Source organism: Vigna unguiculata, chromosome 8 (genome assembly GCF_004118075.2).
Source record: "Vigna unguiculata cultivar IT97K-499-35 chromosome 8, ASM411807v1, whole genome shotgun sequence".
NCBI lineage: Eukaryota > Viridiplantae > Streptophyta > Magnoliopsida > Fabales > Fabaceae > Vigna > Vigna unguiculata.
The window spans coordinates 18,288,115-18,294,704 of record NC_040286.1 but is presented as its reverse complement, the minus strand read 5'-3'; the positions used below and the strand labels follow the sequence as shown (position 1 = coordinate 18,294,704).

General features: G+C 36.6%; 1 long non-coding RNA gene across 1 annotated transcript; it reads left to right on the top strand.

Annotated features, from left to right (window-relative positions):
* The first annotated feature begins 5,729 nt into the window (after positions 1-5,729).
* Positions 5,730-6,051, top strand: LOC114193253. Its single transcript, XR_003606243.1, has 2 exons — positions 5,730-5,813; positions 5,970-6,051. It is a non-coding gene; the product is annotated as an uncharacterized LOC114193253 (long non-coding RNA).
* Positions 6,052-6,590: the final 539 nt, after the last annotated feature.

The following is a 6,590-nucleotide window of genomic DNA, read 5'->3' as shown; positions in this document are numbered from 1 at the left end:
CTTATATTTACATCAAGGCCCTCTCTGATGGAATGGTCATTGATTTTCTTATGTTTACATCAAGGCCCTCTCCGATGGAATGGTCATTGATTTTCTTATGTTTACATCAAGGCCTTCTCCGATGGAATGATCATTGATTTTCTTATGTTTACATCAAGGCCCTCTCCAACGGAATGGTCATTGATTTCTTTGTCACATCAAGGCCCTCTCCAATGGAATGGTCATTGATTTTTGTCACATTAAGACCCTCTCCTATGGAATGGTTGACTCTTTTTTTACTTTCCATATCATGACCCTGTTCACGGAATTGGTCATCGCACCCGTTTGAGTCAGTTTCTATTCATCCTTTTCCTCCTTAAAATTCGTTCAAAATTGGTGTCTCTATCTTTACTTATCTTTTATTGTAATAATTTGGAAATGTCACATTTTGTCCGGGTAATACCTTTTTTTATTTTTATTTTTTTTCTTATCTTATTTTACTTTTATTTTGATTTGTCATTTCATCTTATTTTACTTTTATTTTATTTTATTTTTATTTTGTTTTATTCTTATTCTTATTCTTATTTTATTTTTGTTTTTAAATTTAATTTTTTAAATTTTGATTTTAATCATATTTTGTTTACTTTTTTTATTTTTGTTTTATTCCTTTTTCAAAAAATATGTATATATAAAAAAATGTAAAAAAAATGTGAAAAAAGAAATAGAAGAACAAGAGGTTAACGTAAGGTCTCTGATATTCGCAGACCTAAGGTCTCTGATAATTACATGTGGTAGCTAGCTGGCCATGGTCATGATGGTTGAAGGAGCAGGAAACAAGGTCTGCTTTTAGCCTTATCCCATGTCTCGAGGTTGGGAGGGCAGAAACAAAGAGAACATAACAAAAGAGGGAACTACATAATAAAAGAAAAAAACAAAGATTCAAGGGGGGACCAACAAAATAAACGAAAAGAAATTTCCTTAGTTCTCCACCCACGGGATCAGAGGATTACACATTCAGAAAGAACACAGTCAGAGGGATTTTACAACGAGAAGGCAGCAAAACCGTGGTTGATAGAGTGAATTACATCTTCAAGTTTTCACCTTCATCTCACCTGCATAAAATCAAAGAATAGATACCCAAACAACCCCCAAATATACACGTTTCATCTTCTTCAATCATTTCCACCCAAATACAAATCTGAAACAGAGAAAGGGAGAAGAGATAATCACCGACGGCATTGCTGCCGGCGCGTCTAGACACAAATGGCTACGGCAAGGTGGTACAATGCGGAAACAATCGCAACATGCTAACATCAGAGTGCGCGAAGCCTAAGCCGGGAAGAAACCCTCACGTTGGGAAGGGGGAAGTTGGCACTACCAGTGACGCGCACATGTTGTGGTAGCGGCGACATTAACGGTGGTGATGGCAGGCACTATGTCGACGCGCTCTAGTTGCAGCAGCAACGACATTCTTGGTGGTGGTTTGGGTCGCGACGGCCAGGTCGTGGTTTTCGTGGTGTTCGTGTGACCTGGTTGCGGTGGCCGGTGCAGTGGTGGTGAGTTGTGCTGTCTCGAATGTGCTGGAGACACAGGGAGACGTTGTTCACGGCGTAGGAGTGTTTTGCGCGAGGAGCGGCGAGCGACGACGGCATCGCTGGTGAGGCCTCCGGCGGAGGCTAGTGATGTTGGTGGTGACCAAAAGGTGAGCGCATGTCTCAACTGTCGAAGTCATGGTGGCTGCTGGAAAACGAGAAGAGAGAAACAAGAAGAGACGACTGCCATGGGTAAAAGAGAGCTTTAATTTTAATTAGGTTTATTTTGAGTAGAAATTGGTTCTGACCATGTTATTTACTTGTGCACCCCCGTTTTTAATCTTTGCACCTCCATTATTTGTGTTGGACTGTTTGTGTATTTCTTTATGCACCCCTGATGTTTGCCAGCCTCGCACCCCATATTTGTTTTCAACTTGTTTTGTTGTTACTGATTGCACTTCACTTTTCACAGTTCACACCCCTCCTTCTAGATTCACTTCACTTTTTACTTTTACTCGCTACACCCCCACCTTTTAACAAACACACCTCATTTACTTCATGCACCTCACACATTATTCATGCACCCTCACATTTTATTTTTTCCATTTTTATCCTTTTTATTAAATTCTACCTTTATAATTTTCTAAAAAAAGAAAAAAATAAAACAAAATATTTTAAATTATAAAAAATTACAAAAAAATAGAAAAAATCTAAAAAATGAAAATATTCTCTTTTGCTTTATCGTGTCTAGCCGGTCGCCCGCACCGTGTGACACTCATTTTCAGAAAACCAAAAATAGTTTTCTTTCTCTTTTAGTGTCTGTTCGGTCGCCTGCACCGTGTGACACTTATTTTCTAAAAAATACCAAAAATAATTTTCTTTCCCTTTTAGTGTTTGTTCGACTGCTCGCGTCGTGTGACACATATTTTCAAGTAATTTAAAAATACCAAAAAAATATAAAATTCCAAAAATATAAAATTATCAACATTTTCAAACAACCACATCTCTTAAGAACTACGTGATCCTTGATTCTCCATTGTGAGATACGTAGGAGCAAGGTCAGTCCTTGTTAGGTTCACCTCCAAAAAATCAAATCATTTTTCAAATAGTTTTTTTTCAAATATCTTTTTAAAGAACTACGTAACCCTGATTTCTCATCTTTAATGAGAATACGTAGGACCAAGGTCAATTCTTGTCGAGCCCAAAAAATTTAAAAAAATATTTTGTTTCTTTTAGCATTTTTGTCTTATTATTTTTGGGAAAAAATAACATTTTGAAAACCACATCGACTCTGCATTTTTAATTAAAGGTACCGCCCTCGGGCGGGCGTTGTAGGGTGCTAACACCTTCCCTACGCGTAACCGACTCCCAGATCTGAAATCTGGCTTTTCGCAAAGTTGTTTTATTTTGATGGTTTTCCATAGTTTTCCAAAAATAACTATGGTGGCGACTCCAAATATCTTTTTAAACCTGTTTTCTTTTTCGGTTCGCCTTCCCGTCGCGATTCCAGTTGCGACATAATTCTTTAAGAAACTTGGCGTATTTAGGAATTTTTCTTACAGCATCCAACAAAGGGATGTTTATCTCCACTTTCTTGAAAGTATTCAAGATTTCTTTGTCTAACTCCTCCATCTTTTTAGTTTTTGCTTTCAAACGGTTTGGATAGGGAGGAAGAGGAGAATAAGGTGAAGAATTTTCAGAGGAAGTATTAGGAGATACTAACCTGGAGTTATCACTAGGTTCAGGCGTTTTAGATGTTGCTTGTGTTGCTTTATCTGATCCTCCACTTTCATTATCAAGTACAACTTCATTGTCCTTTTCTTCATCTTCTTGGGCATCCCCAAGGCCTTGTATTTGCTTACCCGATCTTACAGTAATATCACTTACATTTCGCGGGTTGATTACAGTTTGTGCAGGCAAATTCCTCGAACCTTGTTGAGACTTCATCTAATTCAACTCATTTTCCATTTGTCCAATCTGGTTCTGCAAATTTTGATTAGTTGCTTCCATTGTCTGTTTCAACTCATTGATTTGTCCTTCATCATGTCAGCCATCATTTTCATCATTGCTTCCATGTTTGAGTCACCACAGGTTGCAGCTGGTTGTGGTTGTTGCATCTGTTGAGGTGGAACATAGACTTGTTGATATTGAGACTGCTGATTTCCCCATTTTTGGCTGGGATATTCCTTCCAATCTGGGTTGTACTTGTTGGAGGACAAATCATGGTTGTATTGCTGTTGAGGTGGTCTATTATTGCTATAGATGTTTGCAGCATATGCCTGAGGTTGTTCACCGTCTAACGTCCCTGTCTCTTTAAACATAGAACAAGCCTCGGTAGAATGATTAGTAGAAGCACAAATTCAACATAAGGTAGAAGGGATAGGCTTTTTCAGTAAGTCTGTCAAGGTCCTTACCATGGCCGCTAAGTCATCCAACTTCCCTTCTATTTTCTTGTGATCTGCAACATATGAAGCTTCTACTCCATGGGTTCCCTTCAATAGAGTTATAGAATTACTCCTGGTGGAAAATTGTTGATGGTTCGACGCCATATTCTCAATCAATTATCTTGCATTTGTTGGTGTTTTGTCCACCAATGACCCTCCACTTGCAGCATCTATCATTTGTCTATCCATGATACTCAATCCCTCATAAAAGTACTGAATGAGGAGATGCTCGTTTATTTGATGATGAGGACAGGAAGCACATAACTTTTTGAATCTTTCCCAATACTCGTGAAGATTTTCTCTTTCTTGTTGCCTTATCCCATAAATATCTTTGCGAATAGCAGCAACTATAGATGTTGGAAAAAAATTTTCCAGAAATAATCTTTTCAGAGTCTCCCAAGTATTGATGGATCCTAGTGGAAGGCAATATAACCAATTCTTAGCGACATCTTGCAATGAAAATGGAAAAGCCTTAAGCTTAATATATTCCTCTATCACTGTTGTAGGTCTCATGGATGAACAAACAACATGAAATTCCTTCAAATGATGGTACGGGTTTTCTCCTGCTAATCCATGGAATTTAGATAGAAGATGGATTAATCCAGACTTAAGCTCACCTTCTCAATCCGGATATTGGATGCACATGTTTTGTGTAATTGCTGCATCTGGTGAAGCCAACTCTTTTATTGTTCTTTTTTCCATTCTATCTTCTTGAATTTCTGGTTTAGGTGATGAATCAGAAGATATGTTAATCACCGGAGGTGATTCTAGCGGTACACTTTCAGTAGTAGGTTCAGATGATGACGATGCTCCTTCAGTAGAACACCTGAGTTCAAGTCTCCTGCGTGATTTACGCAAGTTCCTTTCAAGTTCTCGATCAAGTTGATAAAGTTGACCCGGGTTGGCCCGAGTCATGCACTATGCAGTCCACCTGAAAGTGTTCCTCTTTTTTTCTTCCTATTCTTATTTTGGAGAAAGATTTCAAGAAAGAAATAAGTTAAGATGTCGTTGGATCTACTACCAAGAAAGAGAGGTGTGTCACAGTGGACAACTTAAATACCAAGTCTTTCCTAGACAGAGTTTTCCTAACTAGTCTCAAACAAATTTCTTAAAAGAAATTCTTAATCAAAACAAAAATAGAACTTTGCTTTAAATATATGAAAAGAAAACTAAAGACTACAAAAAACACAAACTCTATTAAACGTATATGCGTAAAATAAATAAATAAATAAATAAATAAAACAATATAAATAAATAAATAAAACAAAATCAAAATATAAGAAATACTAACCGTATTCCTCCGCAACGATGCCAAATTTGATATCGCTGTCGTTAGGCGATCAAATTACCACTACTTAACTTTAACAACTTCAGTATTGCCAAGTTAGTAGTGAACAAAATAGTTAGGGTTAAGATATCCCTGAGTCGTCTCACAACGAATACGGAATTAATCTCAAATATTTGATTCTTAGAAAAATGCAATTAAAACTAGTAACAATAAAAATATAGGGGTTTTGATACGTAAAGAATGAATGACATGCAAATAAAAGATCGTAAACACAATAATCACTACAAGAATATGTAATTTTAGATGAGGTTTATTCCTTGAGGTTATAATAACCTCCGGTAAATAATAGTAAATAATAGGTATGGTGGAGGTTTTGAAAACCGTATTTAAGTATCAGGGGTTTTTTTATGAACCCCGGAAAATTTTTATCTTACCTTATTTTTTTATTTCTCACCCTTTTTTCTAATTTTTAGTTAGATTATTCAGATTTTCTCCCTTTCTCACTAAGTCAATCTAGAGGAAGAAAATGCAGCCTTCCCGTGCCTCCATCGTTTTTGGTTCAAGTTCAAGGTAACCAAGATCTTTTCTCTCAAAATGTCGTCTCCTTATTTTTGTTGTTCTTTCGATTTCATTTCCCTTTGTCTCATTTCAATTTTGATTTCGTTTAGTTTCCATGATGCTATCGATTTGGTTTCCTTCTTTTCATCTCCTTTACTCATGCCCTAGGTCACTGATTACTTTGCCACCATCAAGTAGTAGCGTTGATCGTGCCACAGTTACCGGAACCAGAGTGTGATTCCATAGCCACCGCAACCATCGTAACAGTGTAATCCCTACTTTTGTTCAGGTACTCCTCTTTGTAGCTCCATCTTAGATTTTGTTCTTAAGTTTCACCACTTCGCCATTTTTTCTTTTCCAACTTTTCCTTTCTTTGCTGAGGTAACTCGGTAGGTTATTCCCTTTCTTTGTTGTATGCCTTCACACCTCTTTCTCCCTAAATACTTATCATTCACATTTCTAAATATAAGTGATATAAGTGAAACCAACACTTGTAAAAAATAATATTTCATTAATTTACTCTAGATTTTCCAGAATAATTAATCTTTATTCTGTGTAGAGTAACTTTCCAGAAAAAAAATTGTGTAGAGTAATTTGTCTTTTATAAAAGTATCCCGAGAAAATGAAGTTATGGCTAATTCTGTTTTAATATTGTTTGGAGGAGAAGATTCCAAAATGAGGAAACTGAATGATATAAATATGTCCTTGAAATGGCATATGGTTAACACTTAAATACTATAATTGACCGAATACTTTGTATCACCTAAATAACAACTTGGTGTAGTGAGA